The sequence below is a fragment of the Rattus norvegicus genome, chromosome Y (genome assembly GCF_036323735.1).
Source record: "Rattus norvegicus strain BN/NHsdMcwi chromosome Y, GRCr8, whole genome shotgun sequence".
In the NCBI taxonomy this organism is placed as follows: Eukaryota; Metazoa; Chordata; class Mammalia; order Rodentia; family Muridae; genus Rattus; species Rattus norvegicus.
In genome coordinates, this window is record NC_086040.1 from 1,594,557 (window position 1) to 1,613,820 (window position 19,264).

Genomic DNA, 19,264 nt, shown 5'->3' on the forward strand with positions numbered 1-19,264 from the left:
CGAATTTATCAAACTGTTGCAGAAAGGTAATTTCTGCATCTAGATCATGATACATTTTTTATTTGTTCTCATTCCCTTCTGACTTCTTTAAGTGTATTCTTTTCTTATCCCAGTTAATTCCAACATCTACTTTATTTTTGCATGTATTTAGTTATATTCTGCTTTCTTAAGATGTCTTACTCCCGGGGGTTGGGGATTTAGCTCAGTGGTAGAGTGCTTGCCTAGCAAGTGCAAGGCCCTGGGTTCGGTCCCCAGCCCCAAAAAAAAGAAAAAAGAAAAAAAAAGATGTCTTACTCCCACTAATATCTTTCTACTTCAACATCACACACACCCACATGCACAAACACACACACACACACACACACACCAACACACACACACTCACACACACACATACACCAACACACACACACACACACACTCACACACACACACACCAACACACACACTCACACACACACACCTTTTTATCTACTTCCAGATGTAAAAGAAAATGTGTCTGAGCCTGGCTAATTTCAAATACAATAATAATTTCTAGTTAATTACATACATATTACTGAAAAGATCAGGACTTTCCTTTTTTTAAAAGTTTGGAGAATTGTGAGTTCTATATGTATTTCACATACTCTACATTCTTTTGTCCATTGGGGGGCATCAAGTCTGGCTAAAGAGCTAGGTTGTTCTGTACACTCCAGGAATACATATGAATGTATAAATATCTCTATGACTTCCTTACTTAATGATATTTCAGATATATGCCCAATAATGATTTAGCTGGGAAATTTGCTGCTTTTATTTAAAATACATAGCCTAATGCCATCAGCAAACCACTGAACTGAGAACAGGACCCTGTTGAAGGAATCAGAGAAAGAACTGAAAGAGCTTGAAGGGGCTTGAGACCCCATAAGATCAACAATGCCAACCAACCAGAGCTTCCAGGGACTATACCACTACCCAAAGATTATACTTGTACTGCCCTTGGGCTCCAACCTCATAGGTTGCAATGTATTGCCTAGTAAGAGCACCAGTGGAAGGGGAAGCCCTTGGTCCTGCCAAGACTGAACCCCCAGTGAACGTGATTTTTTGGCACAGGAGGTTAATAGGGGGAAGATCAGGAGGGGAACACCCATATAGAAGGGGAGATATAGGAGTTAGGAGGATTACGGCCCGGAAACTGGGAAAGGGGTTAAAAGTCAAAATGTAAATAAGAAATACCCAAGTTTATAAAGATGGAAAAAAATCAGACACACACACACACACACACACACACACACACACACACACACACTCACATACACACATCCACTTGATCAATAATTTTATTATGGTCCCTACTTCTTTAAAGAACTCTTTATATTGTATTCGTTGTACAGATGAAAAATGTATGTCTATGTATATATGTGTTTGTGTTTGTGTGTGTGTGTTTCCCAATCTTTAATTGAGTCAATAGAATTCCATCAAATAAAGCAACTTTAAATTTCAAAACATGCTTAACATTTTTATGTTGCACTTTTGATTAGTCTGTTTATGACCTGTTGCCCATTTAGCATCTTTTAGATTGTATCTCTTTTTTTTTCTTTTCTTTCTTTTTTTTTTCGGAGCTGGGGACTGAACCCAGGGCCTTGCGCTTACTAGGCAAGCGCTCTTCCACTGAGCCAAATCCCCAACCCTAGATTGTATCTCTTAATCTCTTATACTCGCTTTCTCTTTTAGATGGAACCTGTTCTATATTGAGTAAGGTTATATCCAGGGATCATCTGATTTCCTGTGTAATAGACTAATTCAGGCAGCTGATTCAAGCGTGATTATTAGGTCACTCCAGTGTAAATAATGCTATTTTATGACCTCACCAACAGTATACAAGGCCTGGAACAAGCAATTCAGCTGGCAATCTTAAGGCAGAGAAAGAGTTAATAGGTTCTTTTTAAAGACTGTTCTATCTTCTTTGTTACAACTGCTGTTACCAGATTTTAAATTTAGTATAAGTAACAGAAAACTGCCATGGACCTTGAATTTTTATTTCTTGGGAGCATTGTGCTTGCAACCATTTTTGTCTTCCTGAAGATTTTACTAGAGGTAAGCTGTATATAGGCATTGTACTAACATTAACATAGGACAGATAGTGGGTGGGTATATATTTGTAAAACCATGGAAATACTGAACGAACAACTTAAAGGAAAGAATTGCTCTCTTCCTGCACCATAGATCTGTTATACTTGATCTATTTCTTGTTTGAGATATAGAAGTTTCTAATCACTGTATTCAATAATTGTTTAGTATAAAACAATTTTAAATGACTAATTATGTATTAAACTCTGTATAGAACTTCTGATTCATTTATATTGATAAAAACACTTAAAGTACTTGTTACTCAGAATTATATTGTCTTAAAATTGGGTTAATTCCCCTATTTCCTCTCTTTTGTACAATGGTTTATGTTTACTTCTTTTTCTCTCCTAACTATATGTTCTCTGCTATTGACCTAATGTCACAAACAAAATGATTTTGAAATAGTATCAATGATAGAATATAAATAATTTAGGGTTTGCTAAATATCTTATCATGGCTCTATAAGGAAACCTAAATGATTTTATTTTATATTTTTGTGTGCACAAAACATATTTTTGATATTCTTGTATGTTGTTAGTATACTTTCTACAGTCAATTTCCCCTTTTTTATGCAATTTCAAGTGCCTTCATTTATTGATTGTGGCTATTTATGAATATATTTTAGCCCTCTTCTAAAAATCCCTTCTTAGATTTGCAATTTTGGAGGTCTTTTCCTCTTTCTTTTTATTCACATTCATCACATATATAACTTCAGTATACTAAAAATAATAACATTATAAGTCATGGAATGCTTAAAATTTCATTTTTTCCATTTTTATTTCTTTGGGTATTTTTCTTTTTTGTTTGGTTTTCTTCGTTTTTGTTTGTTTGATTTTGCTTTGGTTTTATACTTTGTTTTTTGTTATTTTGTTTTTTTTCTTTTGTTGTGTTTATTTTCCTATTGCAGATTTTCAACTTTCTCCCACTTTGATTTTGGAAATTTGACTCTAATTTCAACTTTATTCATATCCAATTTTTGTATATATACTTTCTTTTGCTTGTATCAACTGAAATTCAACTGAAGGATACTTTGCCATAAAGATCACAGACATTGCTGGAGAATACCACTGAAGTTCTCTAGGTAAGACATTTCAAACTGGCCTCCATTTATTTTTTTGATTCAGTCTATGCTTCCCTGAATATTACATGTCTATGTTTCTCTTTCACAAATTGCTATCTATATCTCTGAAGTAATTATATTCATTATCAAATAGAAGTTATTATGAGCATGATCACAAATGTCTGGGTTCCATATATAAATGAAAATATCATTTCTTTTACAGATAACACTATGTGAATGGCCACCCAAGTTAACATTTCATATAGTTGTAAGAACAACACCTTCTCAGTAAAACAGCAACAATGCTGTGACTCTTCTGGTGAACAATTTCAATCATGTTATGGTGACTTATTCAGTAGCCATGTTCAGGCAAATCCTAGTTCATCTGGACATCATAGAATGACAACTGGCTCAAATAAAGGAAAATAAAGTTCTATCTGTGAGAAAACCATTATTCCACTTAAATGCTAAGCAGATACATACTATGGATGTCACAATAAACACAGTGTAACCAGCCAATAAATTGTTGAAATTATTAAATGCATTTTCTTTCTGTAAATGATTATTAAATTTTTAAAAATCATTCTTATTGTTTAATATTTTTATATTCAAATCACTCTTTCATAATCTACCATCTGAGAGTTCCTCATCCTGTCTACAAGAGGTTGTCCCCATCTAACACTCACAACACTTTTCCTCTCCTATTCCTGTGGCTTTAAGTCTATCGAGGGTAATTTGTGTCTTATCTCATTGTTGTCAATCAGTCCTCTGTTTTGTGTATATTGGTTGTTTCAGGTACTGTACAGCGCTGCCTGGCGAATGACTCAAAGTCTGAAAGATATTGTTATATTCAAGTTATTTGAGAGTGCTAATAATCTTCAATGAGGTAACTCTCCTCTTCTGCTTCAATGGATTTTTCATTAATTCAACCACAGTTGTCCCCACACTGAGTTTGTGGAATGTAAATTATCTACAATTGTCACCGTCAATCACTTGTTAGTCTGCCAGGGGGTAGCAAAAGTAGCCTCCTGTCTTTAACAACAGTATAGCATCAGTTAGAGTATCAAGAGTAGGAGCCTTCTCTTGAGCTATATCTCCATTAGAGCCTTTTCTGTACATCATTTCCTCCAGCCTCTTCTACATTACTGTATCTATAGTTTATTCTTTTAAAATTGTTTGTTTTTTGTGGGGGGTGGAATTTGGCTTCACATAAGATACGAGGTAGTGGACACATGACACATAACAGGTAACCAGTCATGAGACAGAATGTAGATTATAATTAATGGGTTGTTTTAGTGGTGTGCTATTCAGAGAAGAGCCTTCCTAAATGAACAAGTTATTTTTAAACTTGTTTTGAGTCTGAGTCTTATTTCTGGGAGCATGGGATTGGAAAAATAAGACATAATTTCTACAGATTGTAGAGAAGAATCTAGATTCATGTCTAAATGCCCAGAGTTTAAAGTTTAAAGGTTATCCACTAACTTATTTTGTGGAGACCATTCTAAGGCAGAAGAGCATTTGGTTGCAGCAGACCTGTTTACAACCTGTGGAAGGGACACAGTAAAAGAAAACAATAAAGTTTAGAAACAAAGGCATTTTGAAATGTGCAATTTGTCCAAAAACAAAAGAATTCAATGAGGCTAAATTTACAGTCAAGATAGTAGCTGAATAGAGGCCATAACTGTTACAGAGAAAATCTGGGCACAGTTCTTGGAAAAGAAAAAACTACTATAATGTCAATGCCTGTCCATAAAACTCCAAAAGGTGGAAAGCAAAGTGAAAATAGTAAGCCTGGACTGAGAACACAGTTGTGGGTGTTTCCTGTCTTCTTCCAAGGGTCCTGCATCCCCAGAAGCTGATACAGTTGTTGTCCAAGGAGACCAGGATACTTTTCATATTGGCAGCAGAAATTAGCAGAATCATTAGCATGGTTGTAGAGGGCCGCAATAACATTCGCCACCACAAGATGGCGCTGGCTTCCACTGCGCCCCATGTGGAAGGCCAGGATAGCTTTCGCCATTACAAGATGGTGCTGGCCTCCGCCGCGCCAGCCGACTTCCTTTCAGGAAGTTAACTGTGTGTGCATGTGCAAGAGTGCCTTCATGCCAGGTCTTTGCCCATTCCGGGGCATGCCTACTGAGATCATGGGTAAGCAACCAATCAGGTGTGGATGCGCCACGCTAGGGTGTATATAAGCCCCGCTATGCTGGCGCCCGTGGCGGCCCTCTCTATTATTAATGAATATAAGCATTTGGCTACAGAAAGATCCATGGGTTCCCACGTATTCTTGCTGGCGAGAGGTTGCGTGGGACATTTGGTGCTGAAATCTGGGGAAACCACGCCATCGCCAAGGCGCCAAGAGGGGATCTTCTGTCTGTGGAAGGAATCCAGAACTGTAGTGTTTAAAAGGTAAGATCCTGAGCAGCTCTCTGCTCCCAAACCCCATGAGAGAGAGACCACACCTCCTGGTCAGGTGGGCACTCCTGAGGCTGCAGAGCAGAGGAGACCACCAACACTGCCCACCCCTGCCCACATCCCTGGCCCAAGAGGAACTGTATAAGGCCTCTGGGTTCCCGTAGGGGAGAGCCCAGGAGCGGAAGGACCACTGCGTCTGAGACACCGCTGTAACCTGAAGGAAACAGACTGGATAAACAGTTCTCTGCACCCAAATACCGTGGGAGGGAGAGCTAAACCTACAGAGAGGCAGACACGCCTGGGAAACCAGAAGAGACTGCACTCTGCACACATCCAGACGCCAGAGGAAAACACCAAACGCCATCTGGAACCCTGGTGCACGGAGGCTCCCAGAAAGAGTGGCGCAGATCTTCTCGGTTGCTGCCGCCGCGGAGAGGACTTAGGCAGTACCCCATGAGCAAACTTGAGCCTCGGAACCTCAGGTAGGACCAACTTTTGCCCTGCAAGTGACCTGCCTGGTGAACTCAAGACACAGGCCCACAGGAACAGCTGAAGACCTGTAGAGAGGAAAAACTACATGCCCGAAAGCAGAACACTCTGTCCCTATAACTGGCTGAAAGAAAACAGGAAAACAGGTCTACAGCACTACTGACACACAGGCTTATAGGACAGTCTAGCCACTGTCAGAAATAGCAGAACAAAGTAACACTAGACATAATCTGATGGTGAGAGGAAAACACAGGAACCCAAGCAACAGAAACGAAGACTACATGGCATCATCGGAGCCCAATTCTCCCACCAAAATAAACATGGAATATCCAAACACACCAGAAAAGCAAGATCTAGTTTCAACATCATATTTGATCATGAAGCTGGAGGACTTCAAGAAAGACGTGAAGAACTCCCTTAGAGAACAAGTAGAAGCCTATAGAGAGGAATCGCAAAAATGCCTGAAAGAATTCCAGGAAAACATAAATAAACAAGTAGAAACCCATAGAGAGGAGACACAAAAATCCCTGACAGAATTCCAGGAAAACACAATCAAACAGTTGAAGGAATTAAAAATGGAAATAGAAGCAATCAAGAAAGAACACATTGAAACAACCCTGGATATAGAAAATCAAAAGAAGAGACAAGGAGCTGTAGATAGAAGCTTCACCAACAGAATACAAGAGATGGAAGAGAGAATCTCGGGAGCAGAAGATTCCCTAGAAATCATTGACTCAACTGTCAAAGATAATGTAAAGCAGATAAAGCTACTGGTCCAAAACATACAGGAAATTCAGGACTCAATGAGAAGATCAAACCTAAGGATAATAGGTATAGAAGAGAGTGAAGACTCCCAGCTCAAAGGACAAGTAAATATCTTCAACAAAATCATAGAAGAAAACTTCCCTAACCTAAAAAAAGAGATACCCATAAGCATACAAGAAGCCTACAGAACTCCAAATAGATTGGACCAGAAAAGAAACACCTCCCGTCACATAATAGTCAAAACACCAAACGCACAAAATTAAGAAAGAATATTAAAAGCAGTAAGGGAAAAAGGTCAAGTAACATATAAAGGCAGACCTATCAGAATCACACCAGAATTTTCGCCAGAAACTATGAAGGCCAGAAGATCCTGGACTGATGTCATACAGACCCTAAGAGACCACAAGTGCCAGCCCAGGTTACTGTATCCTGCAAAACTCTCAATTAACATAGATGGAGAAACCAAGATATTCCATGACAAAACCAAATTTACACAATATCTTTCTACAAATCCAGCACTACAAAGGATAATAAAGGGTAAAGCCCAACATAAGGAGGCAAGCTATACCCTAGAAGAAGCAAGAAACTAATCGTCTTGGCAACAAAACAAAGAGAAGAAAAGCACACAAACATAACCTCACATCGAAATATGAATAAAATGGGAAGCAATAATCACTATTCCTTAATATCTCTCAACATCAATGGCCTCAACTCCCCAATAAAAAGACATAGATTAACAAACTGGATACGCAATGAGGACCCTGCATTCTGCTGCCTACAGGAAACACACCTCAGACACAAAGACAGACACTACCTCAGAGTGAAAGGCTGGAAAACAACTTTCCAAGCAAATGGTCAGAAGAAGCAAGCTGGAGTAGCCATTCTAATATCAAATGAAATCAATTTTCAATTAAAAGTCATCAAAAAAGATAAGGAAGGACACTTCGTATTCATCAAAGGAAATATCCACCAAGATGAACTCAATCCTAAATATCTATGCCCCAAATACAAGGGCACCTACATACGTAAAAGAAACCTGACTAAGGCTCAAAACATATATTGCACCTCACACAATAATAGTGGGAGATTTCAACACCCCACTTTCATCAATGAACAGATCATGGAAACAGAAATTAAACAGAGACGTAGACAGACTAAGAGAAGTCATGAGCCAAATGGACTTAACAGATATTTATAGTATATTCTACCCTAAAGCAAAAGGATATACCGTCTTCTCAGCTCCTCATGGTACTTTCTCCAAAATTGACCATATAGTTGGTCAAAAAACGGGCCTCAACAGGTACAGAAAGATAGAAATAATCCCATGCGTGCTATCAGACCACCACGGCCTAAAACTGGTCTTCAATAACAATAAGGGAAGAATGCCCACATATACGTGGAAATTGAACAATGCTCTACTCAATGATAACCTGGTCAAGGAAGAAATAAAGAAAGAAATTAAAAACTTTTTAGAATTTAATGAAAATGAAGGTACAACACACCCAAACTTATGGGACACAATGAAAGCTGTGCTAAGAGGAAAACTCATAGCGCTGAGTGCCTGCAGAAAGAAACAGGAAAGAGCATATGTCAGCAGCTTGACAGCACACCTAAAAGCTCTAGAGCAAAAAGAAGCAAATACACCCAGGAGGAGTAGAAGGCAGGAAATAATCAAACTCAGAGCTGAAATCAACCAAGTAGAAACAAAAAGGACCATAGAAAGAATCAACAGAACCAAAAGTTGGTTCTTTGAGAAAATCAACAAGATAGATAAACCCTTAGCCAGACTAACGAGAGGACACAGAGAGTGCGTCCAAATTAACAAAATCAGAAATCAAAAGGGAGACATAACTACAGATTCAGAGGAAATTCAAAAAATCATCAGATCTTACTATAAAAACCTATATTCAACAAAACTTGAAAATCTTCAGGAAATGGACAATTTCCTACACAGATACCAGGTACCGAAGTTAAATCAGGAACAGATAAACCAGTTAAACAACCCCATAACTCCTAAGGAAATAGAAGCAGTCATTAAAGGTCTCCCAACCAAAAAGAGCCCAGGTCAAGACGGGTTTAGTGCAGAATTCTATCAAACCTTCATAGAATACCTCATACCAATATTATCCAAACTATTCCACAAAATTGAAACAGATGGAGCCCTACCGAATTCCTTCTACGAAGCCACAATTACTCTTATACCTAAACCACACAAAGACACAACAAAGAAAGAGAACTTCAGACCAATTTCCCTTATGAATATCGACGCAAAAATACTCAATAAAATTCTGGCAAACCGAATTCAAGAGCACATCAAAACAATCATCCACCATGATCAAGTAGGCTTCATCCCAGGCATGCAGGGATGGTTTAATATACGGAAAACCATCAACGTGATCCACTATATAAACAAACTGAAAGAACAGAACCACATGATCATTTCATTAGATGCTGAGAAAGCATTTGACAAAATTCAACACCCCTTCATGATAAAAGTCCTGGAAAGAATAGGAATTCAAGGCCCATACCTAAACATAGTAAAAGCCATATACAGCAAACCAGTTGCTAACATTAAACTAAATGGAGAGAAACTTGAAGCAATCCCACTAAAATCAGGGACTAGACAAGGCTGCCCACTCTCTCCCTACTTATTCAATATAGTTCTTGAAGTTCTAGCCAGAGCAATCAGACAACAAAAGGAGATCAAATGGATACAGATCGGAAAAGAAGAGGTCAAAATATCACTATTTGCAGATGACATGATAGTATATTTAAGTGATCCCAAAAGTTCCACTAGAGAACTACTAAAGCTGATAAACAACTTCAGCAAAGTGGCTGGGTATAAAATTAACTCAAATAAATCAGTTGCCTTCCTCTATACAAAAGAGAAACAAGCCGAGAAAGAAATTAGGGAAACGACACCCTTCATAATAGACCCAAATAATATAAAGTACCTCGGTGTGACTTTAACCAAGCAAGTAAAAGATCTGTACAATAAGAACTTCAAGACACTGAGGAAGGAAATTGAAGAAGACCTCAGAAGGTGGAAAGATCTCCCATGCTCATGGATTGGCAGGATTAATATAGTAAAAATGGCCATTTTACCAAAAGCAATCTACAGATTCAATGCAATCCCCATCAAAATACAAATCCAATTCTTCAAAGAGTTAGACAGAACAATTTGCAAATTCATCTGGAATAACAAAAAACCCAGGATAGCTAAAGCTATCCTCAACAATAAAAGGACTTCAGGGGGAATCACTATCCCTGAACTCAAGCAGTATTACAGAGCAATAGTGATAAAAACTGCATGGTATTGGTACAGAGACAGACAGATAGACCAATGGAATAGAATTGAAGACCCAGAAATGAACCCACACACCTATGGTCACTTGATTTTTGACAAAGGAGCCAAAACCATCCAATGGAAAAAAGATAGCATTTTCAGCAAATGGTGCTGGTTCAACTGGAGGGCAACATGTAGAAGAATGCAGATCGATCCATGCTTATCACCCTGTACAAAGCTTAAGTCCAAGTGGATCAAGGACCTCCACATCAAACCAGACACTCAAACTAATAGAAGAAAAACTAGGGAAGCATCTGGAACACATGGGCACTGGAAAAAATTTCCTGAACAAAACACCAATGGCTTATGCTCTAAGATCAAGAATCGACAAATGGGATCTCATAAAACTGCAAAGCTTCTGTAAGGCAAAGGACACTGTGGTTAGGACAAAACGGCAACCAACAGACTGGGAAAAGATCTTTACCAATCCTACAACAGATAGAGGCCTTATATCCAAAATATACAAAGAACTCAAGAAGTTAGACCGCAGGGAAACAAATAACCCTATTAAAAATGGGGTTCAGAGCTAAACAAAGAATTCACAGCTGAGGAATGCCGAATGGCCGAGAAACACCTAAAGAAATGTTCAACATCTTTAGTCATAAGGGAAATGCAAATCAAAACAACCCTGAGATTTCACCCCACACTAGTGAGAATGGCTAAGATCAAAAACTCAGGTGACAGCAGATGCTGGCGAGGATGTGGAGAAAGAGGAACACTCCTCCATTGTTGGTGGGATTGCAGACTGGTAAAACCATTCTGGAAATCAGTCTGGAGGTTCCTCAGAAAATTGGACATTGAACTGCCTGAGGATACAGCTATACCTCTCTTGGGCATGTACCCAAAAGATGCCTCAACATATAAAAGAGACACGTGCTCCACTATGTTCATCGCAGCCTTATTTATTATAGCCAGAAACTGGAAAGAACCCATATGCCCTTCAACAGAGGAATGGATACAGAAAATGTGGTACATCTACACAATGGAATATTACTCAGCTATCAAAAACAACGAGTTTATGAAATTCGTAGGCAAATGGTTGGAACTGGAAAATATCATCCTGAGTGAGCTAACCCAATCACAGAAAGACATACATGGTATGCACTCATTGATAAGTGGCTATTAGCCCAAATGCTTGAATTACCCTAGATCCCTAGAACAAACGAAACTCAAAACGGATGATCAAAATGTGAATGCTTCACTCCTTCTTTAAATGAGGAAAAAGAATACCCTTGGCAGGGAAGGTAGAGGCAAAGATTAAAACAGAGACTGAAGGAACACCCATTCAGAGCCTGCCCCACATGTGGCCCATACATATACAGCCACCCAATTAGACAAGATGGATGAAGCAAAGAAGTGCAGACCGACAGGAGCCGGATGTAGATCTCTCCTGAGAGACACAGCCAGAATACAGCAAATACAGAGGCGAATGCCAGCAGCAAACCACTGAACTGAGAATAGGTCCCCTATTGAAGGAATCAGAGAAAGAACTGGAAGAGCTTGAAGGGGCTCGAGACCCCAAAAGTACAACAATGCCAAGCAACCAGAGCTTCCAGGGACTAAGCCACTACCTAAAGACTATACATGGACTGACCCTGGACTCTGACCCCATAGGTAGCAATGAATATCCTAGTAAGAGCACCAGTGGAAGGGGAAGCCCTGGGTCCTGCTAAGACTGAACCCCCAGTGAACTAGTCTATGGGGGGAGGGCGGCAATGGGGGGAGGGTTGGGAGGGGGACACCCATAAGGAAGGAGAGGGGGTAGGGGGATGTTTGCCCGGAAACCGGGAAAGGGAATAACACTCTAAATGTATTTAAGAAATACTCAATTTAATAAAAAAAAAAAAACAACAACAACAACAATGCCAACCAACCACAGCTTCCAGGGTCTAAACCACTACTTAAAGACTATACATGGACTGACCCAGGGTTCCAACTGCATATGTAGCAGATAATAGCTTTGTTGGGACACCACTGGAAGGGAAAACCCTTGGTCTTGCCAATTGACCTCCAGTACTGGGGAATATGGAGGAGGGAAATAAGGAGGATGTATAGAGGGAATACCCGTATGGGGGAGGGGGAAAGGAGGAAATGGGGGCTTATGGACAGGGAAGTGGGAAGAGAAATAACCTTTGAAATGTAAGTAAAGAAATATATAATAAAAAATTTTAAAAAATATTTTCAAGAGGGGGAATTCTATTCTCATGCTGCCTCTCCTAAATTTCCATCAAGTTCCTGAAACATGTAGGTACCCTTCCATTTTCCTCATCTATTTTCACTTTCTCTATTAGCCTGTGTGCCAAGAAAAACTGATCTGAGCATCCTGCCATCCAACAGAGACCTCCAATCTTCTGTGACATCTATGTTCACTTTCACTGGACCTGAGGATCAATAATTGAAGGTACAGAACCACATAACTCAAAAATATCTATCAGAGTTTTAACATACCAGTAGCATTAAGGTTCACAACTCTCACAATAATGAACACAACAAGAACAGCCAGGGACCAAAAATATCTAGATAGTTAAAGGCTCTTTACAGAACATAATCAAGAGCCATTGCAACATGATCTGACAAATGTACCACTATCCCACTACAGCAAGCTTTACATGTCCTAACAAAACTGAAACATAATAAAAACAAAAATTGACCTTAAATCCAATCTTATAAAAAAGATAGAGACCTTTAAAAAGAAAATGAATAAACCCCTTAAAATATGCAATGAAATACAATCAAACTGAGGGAGGTCTACAAAGAGGAAACAAATGAATTCCTTAAAGACATACTGAAATATAATTAAGCAGGTAAAGGAAATAAACAAAACTGTGCAAAACCTGATAGTGGAAATAAACATAATAAAGAAAATACAAACAGGATTTACTGAAGATGGAAAACATAAGGAAGATAATCTAAACCACAGATGAAATCATCCCCACCAGAATACAAGAAAATAAAACATAAGTCCACAAAATTGTTACATATAAAAAGTTCCTGACAGAAAACATACATGAAACCTGGGAAAACATGAAAAGATGTAAAATAAGAATATTAGAAATGGAGAAAGTAAATAGTTCCAGCACCAAGTCACAGAAAACATTGTTCATTTGATACCAATAAAATCACAAAAAAATATTTTATAGCATAAAGATATGCATATAAAACAAAGAAGCTAGTACATCACAAATTTTACTTGATCAAAAGAAAATACTCACTACACATGATAATCAAAACTCAAAAATGTCTACAGAAAAAAAGCAGTATTGCTGGTTTCTGCCTCTGCCTTGAACTGACTTCGTCTGACACCTCTCTCTACCTAAACCCAATGGGGAATAGGGCTGAACACTAGAAGTGTGGATAATCCTGAGAGTTCAGGGGAGACCACTACTTCTGCCCATGTTTCAGTCCAAAAGTCCTGGACACAGGAACTTAGGAGCAGTCAATGAGAGGATCCTTCAGGTCTCTGCCCCTACCCAGAGCTGAAAGGGAGGCACAAGAACAACTGACACACTCAAGAGCATAATAAGACCAACTCTTCTATTCCAAGAAACCTGCCTGGAACACACAAATCCAGGAGTAGTCTGGTACAGTGTACTTCCGGTTTCTGTCTGTGCGTGGCGCTTACCCACTCCCATGGCCCTGTGTATCCAGATACCCAGGATAAAAACCAGGTTTACAGGAGTGCTGAAACATAGGCTTATAAGAATATCAAGCCACTGTAAGAGTAGCAGCACAGGCTAACACTGGAGACAACGTAATGGAGCGAGGCAAAAGAAGGAATATAAGCAATAGGAACTAAGAATATTAGGCATCAACAGAGTGCAGTTTTCTCACCAAAACAGATACTGGATGTCCAAACAAACCATAAAAGCAAGACAAGGATTCAAAAACACATATCATGGTGTTGCTAGAGGACTTTAAGAAGAACGTAAGTAACTCCATTAACAAAATACAGGAAAACACAATTAAACAAGTAGAAGCCATTGAAGAGCAAACAAACAAACAAGAACAACAACAACAACAACGACAAAAATCTTTAAAGTCTCTCAGGAAAACAGAAAGAAACATGTATGGGAATTGAACAAAACCATCCAGTATCTAAAAATGGAAATAGAAACAATAAAGAAACTATAAAAGAAGACAGCCTTGGAGATAGAAAATATGAGAAAGAGACAAGGAGACATATATGTAATAATCAGCATCAGAATACAAGAGAGAGAAGAGAGAAGCTCAGGTACAGAACATATCGTAGAAAACATTAACACAACTGTCAAAGAAAATCTAAAATTCAAAGATCACCTATCCGATAAAATCAAGAAAATCCAGGACACAATGAGAAGATCAAACCTAAGCATAATAGGCATAAAAAAGTGTGAAGACCCCAAACTTAAATGGCCAGTAAATATATTCAACAAAATTATAGAAGAAAACTTTCCACACCAAAAGAAAAAAAAGTATATCGAAAAACATACAAGAAGCCTACAGAACTCCAAATACTTTGGACCACACACACAAAAAGAGTTTTCCCCTGTCACATAATGGTCAAAACACCAAATCCACAAAATAAAGGAAGTATATTAAAAACCGTAAGGAAAAATGTCAAGTATTAAGTATAAAAACAGACCTATCAGAAATACCCCAGTCTTCTCACCAGAGACTAGGAAAGCCAGAAGATCTGGACAGATGTCATACAGACCCTAGGAGAACCCAACTACTAGTAAAAACTATTATATCCAAAACTCTCAATTAGCATAGATAGAGAAATGAATATATTACATAGCAGAACAAAATTTACTCAGGAGCTTTCTCACCGCTATAAAGAGTAATAGATGGAAAACTCCAACACAGGGAGGGAAACTACGCCCTAGAAAAAACAAGAATGCAATCACCCTACAACAAACAGAAAATAAGAGAACCACACAAACTTAACTCCATTTCTAACAAAAAATAAAAAATAAAAGGATAAAACAATCTTTAATATCCCTAACACTGGGGACTCAATTACATAATGAAAACAAACATTAAATAACACACTGGATACATCATGGGGACCAGCATTTTGCTACATAAAGGAAACACACTTCAGTGACAAAACCACAAGTACCTTATAGTAAAAACCTGGAAAACAATTTTCTAAGCAAATGGTTACAAGAAACAAGCTCTAAAGCCATTCTGATACTGAATAGCATAGATTTTCAAACAAAAGCTATCAGAAAGAATAAGGAAGGGCACTATATTTATCAAAGGAAAAATCTAGCAATATGAACTCTCAACCTTATTATCTATGCACCAAATGCAAGGGCACCTACATTCATAAAGAAACCTTACTAAAGCTCAAAGCACACATTACAACTCTCACAATAATAGTGTGAGATTTCAACACTATGAAATCAATGGGCAGATCTTGGAAACAAACTGAACAGAGACATAAAAAAACCAACAGAAGTTATCAATCAAATAGATTTAACAGATCTTTATTGAATATTTCATCCTAAAAGATTATACCTTGCTTGTGAGCACCAAATGGTAACTTCTCCAAAACTGACCATATAATCGGTCACACAGTAGGTCTCAACAGAAAAAACTGGAAAGAAATACCATGCATTCTATCAGATAGCTAAAGACTAACAAATATTAGTTATTGATAATGTTTTCAAATAAAAAAAACAGGAAGCTGATGTAAACATCTTAATTGAACAATGACCTATTTAATGATAATATGCCCAAGTAAGAAATAAAGTAAATATTTTTAGAATTTAATGAAAATAAATAACAAATTACTCAAACTTAAAGAATTCAATGAATACAGTGCTAAGAGGAAAATTCATAACTCTCACGGCCTCAACAAAGAAAAGTGAAAGAGAATATATAAGCAGGTTGACAACACACCTGAAAGATCTAGAGCAAAAAGAAGCAAATACAACTAAGAAGAGAAGAAGGAAGGAAATAATAAAACTCATGCTAAGATCAACCAAGTAGGGAAGTCCCACACCCACGGATCCCGGCCCGCAGCAGCTCTCTGCTCCCAGACCCAGTGAGAGAGAGACCCAACCGCCTGGTCAGGTGGGCACTCCTGAGGCTGCAGAGCGGAAGAGACCACCAACACTGCTCACCCCTGCCCACATCCCTGGCCAAGAGGAAACTGTATAAGGCCTCTGGGCTCCCGTGGGGGAGGGCCCAAGAGCGGCAGGACCCCTGCCAGAGACACCGCCGGACCCTGAAGGAAACAGACCGGATAAACAGTTCTCTGCACCCAAATCCCGTGGGAGGGAGAGCTAAACCTTCAGAGAGGCGGACAAGCCTGGGAAACCAGAAGAGACTGCTCCCTGCACACACATCTCGGACGCCAGAGGAAAAAGCCAAAGACCATCTGGAACCCTGGTGCACTGAAGCTCCCGGAAGGGGCGGCACAGGTCTTCCTGGTTGCTGCCGCTGCAGAGAGCCCCTGGGCAGCACCCCACGAGCGAACCTGAGACTCGGGACCACAGGTAAGACCAAATTTTCTGCTGCAAGAAAGCTGCCTGGTGAGCTTGGGACACACGGAAGCAGAATTTCTCTAGGACCGGGCACGTTCTGTGTTTACCGGAAGTCCCACACTCGCGGATCCCGGCCCGCAGCAGCTCTCTGCTCCCAGACCCGGTGAGAGAGAGACCCAACCGCCTGGTCAGGTGGGCACTCCTGAGGCTGCAGAGCGGAAGAGACCACCAACACTGCTCACCCCTGCCCACATCCCTGGCCCAAGAGGAAACTGTATAAGGCCTCTGGGCTCCCGTGGGGGAGGGCCCAGGAGCGGCAGGACCCCTGCCAGAGACACCTCCGGACCCTGAAGGAAACAGACCGGATAAACAGTTCTCTGCACCCAAATCCCGTGGGAGGGAGAGCTAAACCTTCAGAGAGGCAGACAAGCCTGGGAAACCAGAAGAGACTGCTCCCTGCACACACATCTCGGACGCCAGAGGAAATCACCAAAGGCCATCTGGAACCCTGGTGCACTGAAGCTCCCGGAAGGGGCGGCACAGGTCTTCCTGGTTGCTGACGCTGCAGAGAGCCCGTGGGCAGCACCCCACGAGCGAACTTGAGCCTCGGGACCACAGGTAAGACCAACTTTTCTGCTGCAAGTGACCTGTCTGGTGAACTCAAGACACAGGCCCACAGGAACAGCTGAAGACCTGTAGAGAGGAAAAACTACACGCCAGAAAGCAGAACACTCTGTCCCCATAACTGACTGAAAGAGAGGAAAACAGGTCTACAGCACTCCTGACACACAGGCTTATAGGACAGTCTAGCCACTGTCAGAAATAGCAGAACAAAGTAACTCTAGAGATAATCTGATGGCAAGAGGCAAGTGCAGGAACCCAAGCAACAGAAACCAAGACTACATGGCATCATCGGAGCCCAATTCTCCCACCAAAACAAACATGGAATATCCAAACACACCAGAAAAGAAAGATCTAGTTTCAAAATCATATTTGATCATGATGCTGGAGGACTTCAAGAAAGACGTGAAGGGCTCCCTTAGAGAAAAACAGGAAAACATTAATAAACAAGTAGAAGCCTACAGAGAGGAATCTCAAAAATCCCTGAAAGAATTCCAGGAAAACATAAATAAACAAGTAGAAGCCCATATTGAGGAGACACAAAAATCCCTGAAAGAATTCCAGGAAAACACAATCAAACAGTTGAAGGAATTAAAAATGGAAATAGAAGCAATCAAGAAAGAAAACATGGAAACAATCCTGGATATAGAAAACCAAAAGAAGAGACAAAGAGCTGTAGATACAAGCTTCACCAACAGAATACAAGAGATGGAAGACAGAATTTCAGGGAACACCCATAAGGAAGGGGAGGGGGAAGGGGGATGTTTGCCCGGAAACCGGGAAAGGGAAAACACTCGAAATGTATATAAGAAATACTCAAGTTAATAAAAAAAAAAGAAATGTTAAAGTTTTCTTCCTGTTTGACTGAATTTACCCATTATTTTTGGTTGAGCAATATATTCATTTCCTGTTTAAAGCCATGTATTGTCTTCTGAAAGTTGCATTTAAGGGAATTTTCTTCTTTATCTCTTGAACTAGAACATTTTGTGCACTCTCAATTGTGACAATATTGCTCTGAATGTGTTATGCTGCCCTTACTCTTGGTTGTCATGTTTTTGGACTATTGTTTAGCCATCTGCTTAGCCATAGAGGTTTCCGGGTTAGCATTTAGAAAAACCCTATATGTTTATTCCCGAGGCAGCTGTGCTTATGAGGGTAATCATGAACTAAGAGTTGATAGTGCAGTAGGTTTTAATAATCCTTGTTTTTGAGGTCAATTGGTGGCCAATAGCAGCCTGTTCAGAATATATTGCTTAGGGAAGAGTCAGTACCTGGCACAGGGCAGGTCCTTATGCTCTTAGGGTATTGTCAGAGAAATAGAGTTAGCAGTTTGACCTGGGGGTTACTTGTTTTTTATTTTTTATTTTATTTTTTGTTTGTGTTTGTTTGTTTGGTAGTTTGTTTTGGCAGGGAGGGGGTAGATATGCCTATTCTACACTGGCAAAATTATATCTACAAAAGTGTCCTCTAGGTTGAGACATGAGCACGCTCAGTTTAGCTGGTCATTTCAGAGTAGACAGAAAAAAACTGTACATTTGTTCTTGCCCTAAAGAATCATTTTATTTATTTATTTATCTATTTATTTATTTTTTAGAAAGCAAATCATGGAAAGGTGGAGACTCCCTGGACTTAATGAAGGTGACCTTTGATGAAATACACAACAATGGAAATATGGAAACTGAAATGTCCAGGTAAAGTAACCAGGTAGGATCTACATTGGATGAATGGTGTCAACAACCCACCCGGAAAGTTGTTATCCAAAACTTTTCATTTTTAATAGACTATAAAACAACATAAGAACAAAGAATGTAGGAACGGTTGACCAATAATGTCACAAACATAGGATTCATCTCACTGGTAGAAATCAAATCCCAGGCACCTCTTTGTTCACTTTCAATGTATCTAAAGGTACTGAACCATAAAAGCCTGCAGATCCAGTAATATACACTCAATGATACCCTCAGTCGTCTACCAAACAGAAACATC

At 39.5% G+C, this 19,264-nt stretch overlaps 1 long non-coding RNA gene across 1 annotated transcript in view; it reads left to right on the forward strand.

Annotated features, from left to right (window-relative positions):
• Positions 1-1,857: 1,857 nt before the first annotated feature.
• The window catches only part of LOC103694561 (uncharacterized), a 365,469-nt gene continuing 348,062 nt past the window's right edge, over positions 1,858-19,264 (forward strand). Inside the window, exons 1-2 of the long non-coding RNA XR_597834.4 lie at positions 1,858-2,076; positions 3,134-3,190. This is a non-coding gene — a long non-coding RNA (uncharacterized LOC103694561). The remainder of the gene's footprint in view (positions 2,077-3,133; positions 3,191-19,264) is intronic.